Raw genomic sequence first — 17,494 nt, forward strand, 5'->3', positions numbered from 1 at the left:
TAATTTTAATCAACCATCTGCCATTTTATATATTTTGTTTCTTTAACTATGGGTTAAGCCTGAAAAGAAATATTTTTTTAAATTTCAGGAAAAAATCCTTTACAAAATTTTGTCCAACCCTGTAATCGAACCCAGGCCCTCGTGATGATTTGTCGAACATGCTGGCTAATAGATCAATGAGATAGTTAAAACTACGTAAAGGCAATTAAAGATATGTATTTTTTACGGCCGTCATCACGCATTTTACGGCAGACATTTCACCAATTTGAAATAAAGCCAGGGCATATCTCAGAGTTTAAATCACAGGCATATGCAAAAAATATAAACAATTGTAAATGCTTTTCAAAGTGCGAGTTTACAAACCATTAAATTTTACGGCTTCCTGTCTCCGCGAGAATTTTGATTTGGAATACGATTCGATTGTAGGTAAGAAGTATTTGAAAAGTGTTCCTAATTTGAAATCGCATAATCCCATGATGCTATTGCCCGCTACCATTTTTTTTTTTTATTAGAGAATTAGGCATGGCGTTGACTGGGGTTCTAGCTTAAAATCTAGAGCTGTGTGCTTTTAGGCTTGATAGGGTTACTTTTGAGAGGTTGTGCCACACATGACAAATGTTAACCTGGTTTTTCTGTTATTTATTCTCAAGTAGGTAGTGAAAGTCGATCGAATGTGTCTCACACTAGGCTCGCAGGTTGTGATTTTGGGTCTCCAATAACCGTTTTGATCCATTTATATGATCCATCCTTTATTACCTCTGCTTTGATATTCTTCGCGTATTATAGCAAATTAACTTTTAATGTTGAGAGTAAGTGATTAAACTGAAGCGCAAAATTGCCCGGGCCTTTTTCCCTAAAGCAGTATTCAGAGTCGAATGAAGTCTTATAATTATTGTAAAAGGGTACTTACACTAATAGAGCATAGTTCGAAAAGTTAACATTCCTAATTAAAGTACAAGGCAGGTTTACAGCAAACATAATCACTCTATATACCTAAGTTAGGTACACAGACAGACATTCATCAAGATATTGTTATTTCATCTCGTCAAGTGCCACCATTTTATGGTTTGCTTTTATCTATTGTAGTATAGTTTATAGCCGCTTTACTGTCATCCCTTTTCTAATCTACGCTGTGTTGTTAACAATGCTGAGATAAAAACGAGTATAAAGTTTGACAGCTGACAGCTTTGCTGCTTTCTGAGTCCAAGGCCGTGGGTTCGATTCCCACAACTGGAAAATGTTTGTGTGATGATGAATGTTTTTCAGTGTCTGGGTGTTTATATGTATATTCTAAGTATTTATGAATATTATTCATAAAAATATTCATCAGTCGTCTTAGTACCCATAACACAAGCTATGCTTACTTTGGGGCTAGGTGGCGATGTGTGTATTGTCGTAGTATATTTATTTATTTTATTTTATTTTATTTGCTTACGGTGAAGGAAAACATAGTGGGGAAACCTGCATGCCTTAGTACTCCACGTACACGACCTCCCTGCGCTGCGGTGAGCGCTGTGGTTTAAAGAGGTCCCGGATCCGATTCCCGGCATGGGAATTTGGTAATATATAATTTCTGACTTTTTTCTGCTCTGGTGGGAGGCTTCGGCCGTGGCTAGTTATCACCCTACCTAAGAAGACGAGCCGCTAAGTGACTTAGCGCTCCGTAACGATGTCGCATAGAAACTTATAAGGGGTCACATCACTACATCACTAACCACCCGGTGAGATTGGCTAGCGTGGTGGACTACGTCCTACCCTTCTCACTCTTAGAGGAGACCCCGTGCCCAGTATTACACTGGTAATGCGTTGATGAGTAGGATGACGTATTTGTTTTACTACAGACATGTTTCACAACTCTCTCGTATTCTCTCGCGATCTAAGATCGAAAACGAGAATGATTTGGAACTTAAAATGCAATTGTAGAATGTCGCGCGACATGTTGTCTCCTAGAGTGAGCGTTGCGCGTGATTATCTCTCCTAGTGTGTCTGCACCTTAATGTATCTACGGCTTAAAGCTTTTTATCTTGGCTCTAAAGTTCATACATGGGAACCATTTGCATTAACCGCGCGTGCTAAAGGAGGCACGTGTTAGATTAATTCAATTCAATTCAAATTCAAAATTCATTTATTTCAAGTAGGCCTAATATAAGCACTTTTGAAACGTCAAGTCTGTCTGTTTGTAGTGATTCTACCACCGGTTCGGAAGACAGATTCTACCGAGAAGAAGCCGGCAAGAAACTCAGCAGTTGCTCTTTTCCAACATCAACAATTTACATTTTGCATTTTAACATTCATTTTTCTATCTTGTGAGAGCTGAAAGCGGAGCCGGATGCTTCCAAGCAACCTTGTCATTAAAAAATTCATCAATTGTATAGTAACCTCGCTGTAATAAATGTGTTTTAACAAATTCTTTAAACATGTGCATTGGCAGGTCCAAAATCACCTTACCTATTATTATACCTGAGTAATAAAAAAAACCATAATTCAATCTTCTATCTATATATATAAAAGAGAAAGTGTGTGGGTATGTTCCGTATAGGCTCCGAAACGGCTGGACCGATTTCAATAAAACTTTCAGGGAATCTCCGGATTGACCTGGCGAGTAATACTAAAAAGATTGGTGACGATCGGAGAACTGTCAAATATAGTATATTGGATTGGCGCAGTGGGCAGCGACCCTGCTTTCTGAGTCAAACGCCGTGGGTTCGATTCCCACAAGTGGAAAATGTTTGTGTGATGAACATGAATGTTTTTCAGTGTCTGGGTGTTTATATGTATATTATAAGTATTTATGTATGTTATTCATAAAAATATTCATCAGTCACCTTAGTACCCATAACACAAGCTACGCTTACTTTGGGGCTAGATGGCGATGTGTGTATTGTCGTAGTATATTTATTTATTAATTTACTTATAGCTTTTATTTACTATGCTGATATTCTATTGTTGGGTGTAAATGGGTGTAGATAATGATCATCACCCGCTCGAGAAGAGAATAGAAGAGAATGAATACGGAGATAAATAAATGATTTAATATATTATGAGATTAAGTGATGTAATTTTATTGTTTAAATAAAATAAAGCAAAATCTAGCCCGGCGAAGCGGGCTGGGTACGCTAGTACTATATAAAACTGCCATAAAAATCTTAGAAGAGGTTTTGTAACGAGTCGTCCGGGTAAGTTGCCATGGTTATTTTTGCCGCCAAACGACACTGCTGCGTTCCTGTCTGAACGATTGCCGGTCTAATTTTTACCCGGCTAAGTATGGTGTGGGCTTCTTCTTAGACCAGGGCGCGATTGGAACCCTCGTAGCTTTAGTTTTAAGTTCACGATTGTAGTTATCGCCATCACTACTCACTGCTATGTACACATTTTGTATATAATAACGCATCAAAAGTGCCATCTATGTGCCTATTCGAATAAAGAAATATTTGACTTTGACTTATATCAGGCACAACGTCTGAGTGTATGGGACATGCAGGACGTGTTCCTAGCATGCCCTGCGAAGTATTGTTCTGTTCATAGGCGATAGTTTTCCACTTACCTTCAAGTGGGCCATCAGAGTGGTCAAGTAATTATAGCTGTTTCTCGCGGTTTCGTCAGCGTTTTTTTTCGATTGGAGCCTTTATAGCCCGGGGTACAGTTCGCGCGGGATTCAAAAAAAACGAAAAAAACACAGGCGAAGTTGCAAGAAACAACTACCTAAAAGATTTATTTTCAATTCATTTGTTTATAAAAAACTTCTAAGATGAAAACATTTTAATACCTAGGTACATTAACGCAATGGAAGTTAACTATATTTTAAATTCAACATCTCCGTCACCAGCCCGGCTAGCTCAGTCGGTAGAGCATGAGACTCTTAATCTCAGGGTCGTGGGTTCGAGCCCCACGTTGGGCGACATCACTTTTTTTTTTATATTTACGATCATTATAAAATATTTAAAATCATTAAAACATTTATAAAAAGCAAAATAACCTTAAATAACTTATGCACCAAAATAAAACTAGAAAAAAATCTAAAACTTTGTGACGAATTCGACGGCGCAGCGGTGAGCGCTGTTGATTTATGTAGGAGGGCCCCAGGTTCGATCCCCGACATGGGCTATTTGGCAATTTATATATTTTTTTAATTTTCTCTGATCTGGCTAGGTGGGAGACTTCGGTCGTGGATAGTTACCACCTTACCGACAAAGACGTGCCGCTAAGCGACTTAGCGTTACAGTTGGTACTGCTAGAACTGGCATGATGATTAATTTTGATAAACCACCCTACGATTCTCCGTAGTTATATACTATATCCAAAAATATTTTTTTGCAATTAAAGATTTTTTGTTATTTAATATTTTATTTATATATTTCCCGCGGAAACGTTCACCGGGTGTCATGGCCGCACTCGCAAATTAGAGCTTTGGTAGCTAAAGAATATTGATTTTGTTATTAATAAAAAAAAACTTACCAACCAATTAGCGACTGATAATTTCAAATCACGAAAAACTTGAAACACCCAGACATTTTCGAAATTCAAGCGGTAATAATTTTACCGCTTGTTGTGTTTGTATAGAAGTGACGTCATAATTTTGAACTCAGTCTTTCACATGTCATGGCGGATTGCTAGATTTTGCAGTTATATTAATTAAAAATAGAAACCGATCTCACTTAGTATATAAATGAAAATACGTTTTTTATAATACATGAATCATATATCATTAGGTAAATACAATATATTAGCGATTCTTTGTTCATGTTATCATGTCTATTGGTAACCCTTTAAATATAACATTTTGTATTCAAGAAGGAAAACATAGAATATAGAACATACAGAAACCGTGTACACGACTGATATTGAAGCATCAAAAACAACTCCACTTTAGAGTTGTTTCTCGAACAAACGGTTTGTCACTTCATACCATTTAGCAGTAATTGAAAGTAATTATTTTACCTCTTATGTTCTAAACGTTTATCATAAAATGGGAATAAGTTTGTGTGCTATAAACATTCCGCGGGTGTAAAGTGAGATGTGTTCGGGGCGTTTTCACTGCTGTTGGACACAATGCACTGCATACAATAATGGCTGAATGAGGATTCTGTATATTGGATAGAAGCAGCCGTTACTTTGCGGAAATGATAAGACTAACTACTTAACGATTATTCATTGTAAAGTCAATATCTCCTGAGGATGCTTCAGTTTCGGAGCGAAACGTCCGTAGAGGGTACATTGCCGAAGATCTGTTTGGTGTGGAGTATAAGGTTTTAAGAAACTATAATTTACACCATACAGATTCTCCTGCTTTTCGCGGAGTATAGCAAATTAAGCTTAATTTTCATAATATAAGGATTGTGTATTCTCTTAATTCTGCGAAGAAAAACATACCTGCAATTTTTCGCTCTCTCATCTTCCTCCATAGTTGTTCTGCTTTTCTCATAGGCCAATTTTCGATCTTCGCACTGAAGCTGCGAAAGAACTTGTACTCCTTAAAATGGGACATTCTTCGCTCCATTTTGCTTGGTATTTGTTCTTGCGGTGGCGGGGACGGCGCCTTTGGAGTAGACGACGGCGACGCCATTTTGTTTGTAGTTTTTAAATTTAATTATATTTGCTTTGTATTATTTCAGCGCATTTTTAAGAGTTCGATTTTCAAAATATACACTTTTTTTTAACGGATGATTAAAAGTCATTCAGAATCCTCCTTTGGATTATCGAAGGTATTTAAATTCGGATTACTGAGCTTGGTCCCGACTTTCGACGATTTTAATAACACCATTCTAGTTTATTATTGTAAATTTATTTTTATTTTTAATTTAATGGTTATAATATAGTATAATTACTAAACAGGATTTAGTTTTTAATAAATAACATTTGATATAATTTTATTTTATAAATTATTGACATAATATTTATAAATCAGACTCAAGTAAGTATTTATTTATATTTTAATACTGATAACTTCTTAGGACAATAAATAGTTTATCTGAAAATGACTAGTTTCTTATTTTTAAAATACTTTTTTTGTGTTTGACAATAATCTTAAATATTGATTTAAAGTCTATTTTCAAGAAAAATATTATATCTACCACGTATTAACACTATTATAACACGGTTTTCTAGATGTTTATTTAACCTGAAACAAACAAAAAAGTTAATAAAGTTACTCGTAGACCCTGATTTAAAAAAAAAAAATCTAAAGGGTCTCTAAGGAATCCTTTTTTTGAATCCTCGGGAGTCGGCAACAATACCTACGTATAATTTAATGACCGATTGGCGCAGTGGGTAGCGATCCTGCTTTCTGAGACCAAGGAAGTGTGTTCAATTCCAACAGCTGAAAAGTTTTTGTGTTATGAACATCAATCTTTTTCAGTATCTGGGTTTTAATATGGATATTATTATAAGTATAGTCGAAAAAAAAAAAAAGTTCATTATTTTTTTGCTTTCAGGTTACATCCTCAATGAAAGCATCTTAAAATCGCATACTTCTGTCTTAGAATTCCTGGTGAAGTCGAGAAATCCATGACCTATCCAAATAAAACTTAAATTACCACTTAAAAAGTTTTATTTCCACTACAATAAACCCCCCTCGTAGATAAAGCTTATGTAGGCGTTGTTCTAGTAATCCTATACGGATAAGCTACTCGCTTGCTATGCAAATTAGCAACACTAATACCATTATAAAACAGTTGATACAATGTTGCTTTAATCCAAACATTAATTTACTACGAGAGACTTTCTACGCTATAACTATAGTCTATAAATAATAACCGATGGACGTTGGGGTTCCAAGGTGTTGGAATCGCGACTCCGCATAGGTAAACGCAGTGTTGGTCGTCCCCCGACAAGATGGACAGACGACATCAAACGAGTCGCTGGGTGCCGCTGGAAACCAGCGGCCCAGGACCGTGGATTTTGGAACTCTCTACAAAAGACCTATGTCCAGCAGTGGACTTCAATCGGTTGAAGTGATAATGATAATGATAAATAATAAATGAACTAAGGTATTTTTTTATTTTAATTAAACGGTCAATACGTGTGCGTGTAACCTTTACGCGCTATTGAAGTAAAACTTTTATTATTAATTATTGATATTAATCATTTAATATTCACTATTTCATTTTAAATTCTATTTAAAATTCATTAATATTACTTTCACATTTTATAAATATTTTCATTTGTTAAAGAGTAATTGAGAGTAGAAAATTTAAGGTAAGATTTAATGTCGCCATCGTCAGTAAAATTTTATTAATAACTTATTTATTATAAAAGTAATAAAAAATCAAGTATATTAAGAGATTTTAAAAAACTGCAATTTAAAATACATTTTTTAAAACTGTTGAATTTTTATTCACTTTGCTATTCTGTTACATATACTTACGACCAATCTAAATTATTATTTTTAAATAGCGGAAACTACACAGACGTCTGACGTAAGCGTTACTTCCGTCAGAAAAAAATTAAGTTACTACCACATTACACACATCACCTTATAGCCCCAAAGTAAGCGTAGCTTGTGTTATGGGTACTAAGATAGCTGATGAATAATTACTTATAATATACAGATAAACACCCAGACACTGAAAAACATTCATGTTCATCACACAAACATTTTCCAGTTGCGGGAATCGAACCCACGGCCACGACTCAGAAAGCAGGTTCGCTGCCCACTGCGCCAGTTGGCTGTCAAAAAGTTACTCCCTAGTCGCGCCTAAAGAAGTTTTACTTCAAAAGAAAAAGAAAAATAAAACAAAAAACATAATTATAACAAGATAATTAAAATAACTTAACAATAGTTTTACCTACTAGTAACTATGCTATCTTCTTACACATTCCAGCTAAGGCAAAAACATGGTGCAATTATATTTCTCACAGTATCATCATCATTATATCAACTTTAACTATTTTGATTAAATTGTAATAAAATAACGACTAAACTCACGCTAACGGTTTGCTTTGTGACGAAAATTTATACCTAAGTGCAGCCGATTGCACATTTTATTAATGTTATAAATTCAAAGTGAAAAATTATATCGTGTGACTCAACAAAGTGCTCTGCTTAGCAGATGGTACCGTAATAGAATTAAGTAATTAATTTAGACCACATTTCCGTAATGGGTCCATTTCGTGATACGGCGAAATATATTTTTCATGAAATTTAACTGCTTCCAGACTTTTTTCATTAACGTTGATGTCATAGGCGATGCTAAAAGGGATGGAGATGGTAATTCTTTTATTCAAGAATCGCTCTATAATGGCTTATTACAAGTATGTTATCTAAAGGTAAAGTGATTTATGCTCTAAAACACTATAGTTTTATGTCTTCAGTCTAAGGCGCCCTCAAACTCGTAGTTACACTCAGGATTCTAGATGCAAAAACCTCGCTATGCTCCAGAGCATAGCGAGGTTTTTGCAGTTACTATAAAGTTCTTCGTTACATTTGGGAACTATCCCGGCGCCCGTATCGTGAGAACCGTTGTAATAAAACTTTATTAACTTGGTATTTGAATAAAATTCAAAAAAAATTAAAAATTCATTTATTTCAAGTAGGCCTAATTTATAAGCACTTTTGAAACTGCAAGTCAGTCTGTTTGTAGTGACTCTACCACCGGTTCGGAAGGCAGATTCCACTGAGAAGAGCCGGCAAGAAACTCAGCAGATTGCTCTTTTCCAACATCATTTTAAAGTTTATCAATGTTAAGAGTTTTTCTTTTTTGTTAGAGATGAGAGCGGAGTGGCCTGCTTCCAAGCAGCCTTGTCGTTAAGGAATTCATCTATCGTGTAGTAACCATGATTTGTTAAATGCGTTTTAATATATTGTTTAAATTTAGGTTGAGGTAGATCTAATATTACCTTCGGTATCATGTTATAATAGCATATACCCATCCCACACAGGATTTCTGTACTTTTCTCAGACAATATGCAGATATCACTAATTTATGTCCGTTTCTAGTAAGTCGACTGTTTATATCGACTTTTTGTTTATAATTACTTATGTTTTGTTTAATAAAGATTATATTATTATAAATATATTGCGAGGCTACTGTAAGTATACCTATTTCTTTAAATTATAGAATAATATAAACATCCCTAGTTGTATGTCTTTACCATCCTACCTGGAGGATTCGGCAGTGACAAGGCCATCGACGTTGGTACCCGCCATGGATTGGGGGTCAAAACCTTAGGGAGAGTGCGGTGAATACGCAAGTGAACCCCGTACTCTCACTTATAGGTATGTCGAGGGACACACAGAGTTTTTAGTGGGTATTTCATAACCACTTCGTGTCCCCTAACGGAGATATATGCTTCGGGCATTTTCTCGGTTTAAAAAAAAATATCATAGTGTAAATAAGCGGACTAATTTAAACCAGAATCATCATCATAACAACCCATTACCGGCCCACTGGGTCTCCACTGATAATGAGATGGATTTTAGGTCGTAGTCCGCCACGCTGACCCAGTGCGGATTGGTGGACTCCACATGCTTTTGAGAATATTATGGAGAATTTTCGACTAACGATGTTTTCCTTCACCGTTGAAGCAAGTGGTAATTTGATTGCTTAGAACGCGCATAACTCAGAAAAGCAAAATGTTCGTGTTGGGGTTCGAACTCGGCTCCTCGAGGTAGCCGAAGTCATTATCTATTCCTATCTTATTTGATATTATCTATGCATAACTTCTAAGCAGGTTCTTAGTTATTATGTTTAAGCTACTATACGGTTTGTAATATATACTGTACTATAAACCACAATCGCTTGCAATGTTTAAACCATTAGTTAACGTCGTGGCTGTTTCAGGTAGTACCTAGTTTAATCCGTGGCTTAAAATGGCAATGCCGATCAAACCGTACCGTAAAGCAATTAAGCTTTCCATCAGTGTACCGACTAGAAGTAAATTACAGATTCAAATACGTTAATTTGAAGTTCGACCACTTTGTAGTGTCCAGTTTATCCGCACGTATCCGCGTCATCATTATTGACACCGATTGGCGCAGTGGGCAGCGACCCTGCCTTCTGAGTCCAAGGCCGTGGGTTCGATTCCCACAACTGGAAAATGTTTGTGTGATGAACATGAATGTTTTTCAGTGTGTGGGTGTTTATCTGTATTTTATAAGTATTTATGTATTTTATTCATAAAAATATTGATTAGTTATCTTAGTACCCGTAACACAAGCTACGCTTACTTTGGGGCTAGATTGCGATGTGTGTATTGTCGTAGTTTATTTATTCATTTGTTATTATTATAATCATCATAATTATCAGGTTGTCTGTACATAAGTATTTTTGTGTGTTTTGGAAACGGCGAGAATCTCTGCCTTCCTTACGATGGTACCGTGTTCGACCTCCGGCACTGGCCTCTAACTTTCAGTGCTTTGTGCGTTTTCAATTTCATTTTTTTTTATTTATTATTATTCCAGTACAAGGTAGCCCTTGACTGCAATCTCACCTGGTAATGATGATCCAATCTAAGGTGGTAGCGGGCTCAACTGTTAGGGACTTTTTTTTTAATAACGCCTAACGTCTTTGTCGGTAGGGTGGTATCTAGGGCCGAACCCTTCCACCAGATCAGAAAAAATTTAGAAATTGTAAATGCCCAAATTGTTCCTACCGGGAATCGAACTTGGAGAGTTACCGACATAGCTTATCGAGTCGCAAAGGGTGGACGTTGGGGTCCCAAGGTACTGGAATGCACTGGTAAGCACAGTGATGGTCGACCCCCAACGAGGTGGACAGATGACATTAAGCGCGTCGCAAAAAACCGTGGAATTTGGACCTATGTCCAGCAGTGGACGTCTAACGGTTTATATGACGATGACGATGATTTTTCTGCACCCTTCTTAAAGTAAGACTATCATTTGCTCGTACTTATCGATTTATGCAATATTGCAGATAACATGACATAAAGTTATTGAAATTGTTATACCAACCACAGTGTCGTGTACAAACCTTACAAAAGTGAACAGAAATGAATTACAAGAATTTTTGCGCGAACAAGGAAGTTCTTCGGAAACCTGGTCGTTTCTCTAAATATTTATAAAGGTCCCAACTTTTTAAGCCTAATTACTTTAAAAGGCCACGGATTTTTGCAATTCACGACAATTAAACTATAGGTAGGTAATTATGCCAGTAACATTTAAAAAGAAAGCGGTTTTACCGTTATTGTGAAAAGTGTTAAGATTTTGAATTCTTCGCTAGTTTAATTCTTCTTTAATTTCCTTTGTTTTATTTATACATAGTTAAGTTTAGTGTGGAGGCTGCTACAAGCTTTGTTGCTTATTTCATAATAACAAAAACATTTCGGAGCCTTTGCTTATTAAGATGAAGATGAAGAAAAGTTTAGATTATACAAACCCCGAAGGGTGTGCTTCAACAAGGGAATAATAGCGAATAACAAAATGTTTAACGCACTCGCGAATATTTAAAAAGGTGGTACCCACTAGGGTACGGTTTTAGATTCCCTTTCGGGAGCATCCCCAGCACGCACTTCTAAATTCAAAATTCATTTATTTCAAGTAGGCTCAGTTTTGAAACGTCAAGTCAGTCTGTTTGTAGTAACTTTTCCACCGGTTTGGAAGGCAGATTCCACCTAGAAGAGCCGGCAAGAAAATCAGCAGACTGCTGACCTCAGACTAACCTCTGAATTATCGGATATGTGTTTTTCAATTCAAGCAATTCACCATTAAAGCATCACTCGCTTTAATGGTGAATGAAAACATCGAAAGGAAACCTGCATGCCTAAGAGTCTCTCTATAACGTTCGCAAATAAAAAGCGTGTTACGTCTACCGATCCAAAGTCTACACTTGGCCAGCGTGGTGGACTACGGCCTAAACCCTACTCGTTTTTCGAGGAGACTATAGAGGTGCCCTGTAGATGTCAGTAAGGGGTTTAAAATATTAATGACTACGTTATGTTTAAGCAATAATAACTCCAAAAGTTCCTTAGCACAGACGATATTATTATATAATATTTAACAATGTGGTCTTAGCGACCTCGTGTTTGCAAAAAAGTAGCAATAACTTCTAGATGATATTTAAGAATTCTTTAACTAGAAAAAAAATATATATTTTAAATCTAATGAAATGTAAGTGCGTATTTGATTTATTTCCTTAACAATTACGAAAATCAAAAACGTTATTAATTGAATTAAATACTGCATATTTAATTAAATTTATAAATTGATTCACAATAGGCCCTGACTAGTTACAGTAACGTTAATGTTGACTGTTAAATTACGATACTTACGAACTTGTTATGAATGGGAAATCCCATTGAAACGCAACCCCGTTTTATTTATTTATATATTGATTAGTAATCCAACAGCGTTACAAATTATTTTTGTTATGGGTTTAACTAAACACTAAAGTAATGTATATTAAAAATCTTAACGGCTAATCATTTTTAGTTTGATTATTGTTAGGTATTCAGCAATGGAAATTTTTGTATAGAAACGAATAAGACCAGTTGAAAACCTTTGAAGCAACAGACTTTTAAGTTATTAATGATTTTATTTGTCACGAAGAAACGCACCCAAAAAATAAATTATTGACCCAGGGAGGGGGTGGTTTTAGTGGTTTGTTTTATACTGCTAATGAGCTTACGAAATTCTCTTTAATTATAAAAATCGCGCATATAACAATATTGATCTATTTTGTCAAAGGCCGAATGATTTTAAACGTGCTTATTGTCTCATTTCTACTTTGTCTGACTGAACAGATCCGGACTGCACTTTAGGATTTTAATTTTAAGTTATCTTTTTTTCTGTGTTTAGTTTTTCTTATTGTAATATTACTTTTGTTCAACTTTTCTTTCGTATTTTTATTATAATTTGTATTGTTACTATCGGTAATTTTGTAGTAAGCTAGTGACAGTGATTATAAACGAAATATTTAAAATCTTCCTTTAAAATGTATTATTAACAAGCTGTTCGTGCTCCTTTAATAAATAAATATAAATAAAAATTAAACATACTTTTTTATTTATTTTAGTATTTACTACAACACAGGTTATAATGAACATTTAATAACAGTAGGTAAAGAAAATTTTAAAACACAATTCTAATGGAGAATTTGCTGAAGCTATGGAATAAATTATACTATTTATAATATCTTAATTGCCTAATTAACACGCCATAAAGCCCTCCCTAATAAATAATTCACGAAACTCACCTCACTAATACGTCTTTCAATATGTACACAGTCACTTAACACATAATAACACTAACATTTAATATCCTAAAACACAACACCAATACAGGAAAACACTACGAAGAGAAGCTAAACGCGATAGAGTAGGAAAAGTTCTCGCAAACGTATGAAAAGCTCGCGAAAATGTACGTCTGGCCTATACGCGCGAATCTACAGGTCTGTCTGCATTGACATAGAACTTTCCCGCGTTGATGGCGAAGCGAGAAAAACATACCCCTATCTTGCAAGTTGAAAAGAGACGGATATACTTTTGTTGTTCAGCCCGGAAAAGCTCTGGGATAATTCATGGAAAGGCGCATGGGGATAACGTCATTAAATGCTATAAATATGAGAATATGATTGTAGATATCGCCTTGAGCTGAGGGCTTATTGGTATTGAATCGTCTGTAGGCAATAATGTATTTCAAAAGATACAAGTTCGCTTTTGAAAATTTCCTAAACTATAAAGGGCTTATCGTTGAAGCAAAACTGGTTATTCGTATTTGTTTTTTTTTGAAGTAAAACTTCTCTAGGCGCGACTAGGGAGTAACTTAAGTTTTTTTTTCTGACGGAAGAAACGCTTACGTCAGACGTATGTGTAGTCTCCGCTATTTAAAAATAATTATTTGGATTGACCGTAAGTATATGTATCCACGCTTCTTGACTTATACGCCAGCTAGTGGCAAATATCATAATCAGTTAGGATTATTTAATTCCAATATTTTCGATCAAAACGGATCAATTGTGAATAGCAAAGTGAATAAAAATTCAACCGTTTTAAAAAAAATATTTTGAATTGCAAAGTTTTTTGAAAATCTCTAAATATACTTCATTATTTGTTACTTTTGTAATAAATAAATTATTAATAAATTTTCTGACGATTGCGACATTCTATAATATTCAATGACAAGATTATATTAACATGTACTTATCTAACCTACAATTTTCTACTTTCTACTCTAAATTATTCTATTTAACGAATGAAAATATTTATTGAATATGAAAGTGATATAAATGATTTATGAATAAAATATAAAATGAAATAGTGAATATTAAATGAAATGGTGGAGTCCCAGGAACATTTTACTCTTTCATCAATAAATTATTATAAAAGTTTTACTTCAATCGAGCGTAAAGGTTACACGCACACACTTATATTTATTTCCACGAAAATTAATAAAATCGCTTTAATATTATTACTATATAATTGATTGCAATCCATTTCGATCGGAAAAGTCAGTATCATCTTTTAATCCAAAATATTTCAGTACCTGAAGACCAGTGCGTGTTGCCAATGATGACTTGTGACTCAGAAACGTGGTCGCTGACTATTGGTCTCATAAGAAGGCTCAGAATCACAAAACGGGCGATGGAGAGGGTATATCTATGTGATCACATAAAAAATGGGGGGCTCCGTAGAAGATAAAGAGTTACTGGATTAGCTTAACAGCTCAACGAGTCGTGAAGCTGAAGTGGAAAACTGTTAAAAATATTAGCTCTGGGCCCAGGCGCCGTGGCAGACACGAAAAACCTGGAGTTCAGTAATATTTAACGACATCAAACCCTCTAAAATTGATGTTTCGACGACCCATAACAGATACATCCACTTACTGCATTACCCTGTTATATCATTTAAATCACCATTTAATTACCCAATCTCCAAAAATAAACATTTTATTTATTTTTCTTTAATATTTTTGCACGTTGCATGTTAGTTAAATCTATATCCAAAATATAATATACTTGTCGTAGTCTTATGTTTTTGTATCAAAAATAATTTATAGTGAGAGTAATAGGTGAGAGCACTGATATCTATGGTACGAGTTTTTACTCAGTTTAGGTATCATAGATTGAACCATACATAGTACTAAGCTATTATTTCTGTCACTATTTGAAAATCGTGTGAATAAATGATTTTTATTATATTATTATTATTAGTAAGTATAAAGAAACGTTTTTAAAGCAATGATTGGTGAGTACCATTACCTATTAACAAAACAACACTTTGCAGGGCATGCAAGGAACGCGTCCTGCAACGTGCTCTCCTATGTGATTAAACCTGAGGCGTAGGTTAACATGTGCATGTCATTACACCGGAAACCACGCCCTTCAGACCGGAACACATCATTGCGTCAATGCCGCTTAGCAGCCAGCGGAAATAAGCATAGTGATAGTACGTACTTCCGCGGACGAGCTCTGTCACAAAAAACTTCTACTACTAGACCCTACCTACTTTATCAGTAATGACAAAGTAGGTAGCGTCTACAGGCTACACACACAACTTTATCAGTAATGTGTGTGCGAGTAGGTATCAATTTCATACACAAGCTTTTGTAGAAGATTTATTAAAAGCTGAGCTTTAAGAGCTCTACCTGACCGCTAAACCTATATTCCAAAATATCCTTTACCCAAAAAGGCTTTATTCATGTAAGCCTTTGTCAATCCGAACGTTCATTGCTAGCTCTTAGTAAGATAATTATACGTTATATAGCGTGGGCTTCGGCTTTCCTTTTGGAGGGACTAAGTTTGATCCCAGGCTTAAATTAAAAACGAACGTCTAACTTTTCGGAGTTATGCGCGTTTTAAATTCAAGAAATTGAAGATTAATTATTGCTTTAACTGTAAAGGGAAACATCGTGAGGAAATCTGCATTCCTTAGAGTTCTCAAAGGTGTGTGATGTCTACCAATTCGCACTTGGCCAGCGTAATGCACTAGGGAATACACCCTTCTCATTTAAAGAGGAGACCCGTGCCCTGAAGTAGGTGAAATGAGCACTAACTTACTTGCACAAGTACTAACTAGCTAGCAATAAATTACCTAGTTTTTTTTTAAGTGAAACTTCTTAAGGATCGTTGTGATTTCACACCGGATGCAACGGAAAAAAACGACAGGTAAGAGACACAAATACAAAAATGTGTAGGATTAAGCCGGCAAAGAATGAGACAGTAATATACGTACTATTTTATCTGTTTTTTTTTCCTATTTAAGTTACCAAGGAAACCGAATAATATCTAGATAAAGAAACAAATACATAAATTATACATTTTTTTACCTATTCTAGTTACCATGGAATCTAAATAATAAACCTTACATTTATCCTAATAGTTCTGATACTCTACATCCATCTCAATATCTTGTAGGCTACTTTTCAGAAGTTAGTTAGTTAGTTTTTAGTGTGTGAATAAATTGCACAGGATTTTTTTTTATTATGTATTGTTTTGTTACAGTCAATAAATAAACAGTAAAAGAGTGGTTTGTTCACCGCTATCAAATGATTTCAAAAGAATACAAAACACTTAGCGTGGAAAAATTATTGAATTCAATATATATGCGTGTTTAACGTTATTACATACTACATGCATAGATTAATTGCTAATGATTTATGGTTTACATACCTTATAAAAAAATCAAGTTATTTAAAAAAAATACGAGGTCTTCAACTAACATTTTTATTGAGCTCCATGTGTAAGAGTACGACATACATAATACTTAACAATTTTTAGATGATATACACATATTAAAAAACTGAAAACAATATTTTATAATCGTTGAATCATTTTGATCCGTTTTTCTATTATTTTCTATCATTCTATCAATTCAATCTTCATTATGAGTTTCACAGTTTATAAATGTAACCAATATTTTATGCTTGATGCAAATTATAGGCGCCGCCATATTGGCTTAAGCTGCTCTGACGAGCGCATTTGACTTTATCCCTACACCGCCGCCGACCGTCACGCGACATGCAACACACAGACGAAAAAGTTTGAGACGATGTAATAAAAGTGTCACTTTTAAAAGGTGCGACATGTCAATATGCATAAGTGACTGACTTGAAATAAGTCAGAGCGTTTGTTCGAACTTCCGAAGCACCCGAATGCATGTATGTAGCCGGATTTCAAACGATGGGTACCTGATTCGACGGATTGCCTGCGAATGGGGACCTTAACATCTTTCCCTAAATGTTTATTATTGCTTCTATAAATGTAAAATTATTACGAACACATACCGTAATTTATATAAGTGCTTGGGCAATAACTGATCGTCCTGAATTAAATTCGCGCGTAATCAAATCATAATATAATCTATGAATTATAATGGAATGAATATTTGAAGCGAGGTGCCCTATTTACTCTAGCAATATTATTATTTGCTTTCCCAACATGAAACACCTTTCCTATTATTATTATTTAACCCAACTGGACTTGGAGTATTAATATATTAAACACATTTAACAAATCGTGGTTACCACACAACGATGAATTCCTTAACGACAAGGCTGCTTAGAAGCAGGCCACTCCGCTCTCATCTCTCACAAAACAGAAAA

General features: G+C 35.0%; 1 non-coding gene across 1 annotated transcript; it reads left to right on the forward strand.

Annotated features, from left to right (window-relative positions):
• Nucleotides 1–3,825: 3,825 nt before the first annotated feature.
• Nucleotides 3,826–3,898, forward strand: Trnak-cuu. Its single transcript has one exon. It is a non-coding gene; the product is annotated as a tRNA-Lys (tRNA).
• The last annotated feature ends 13,596 nt before the right edge of the window (nucleotides 3,899–17,494 follow it).

This window comes from Pararge aegeria, chromosome 22, assembly GCF_905163445.1.
Source record: "Pararge aegeria chromosome 22, ilParAegt1.1, whole genome shotgun sequence".
NCBI lineage: Eukaryota > Metazoa > Arthropoda > Insecta > Lepidoptera > Nymphalidae > Pararge > Pararge aegeria.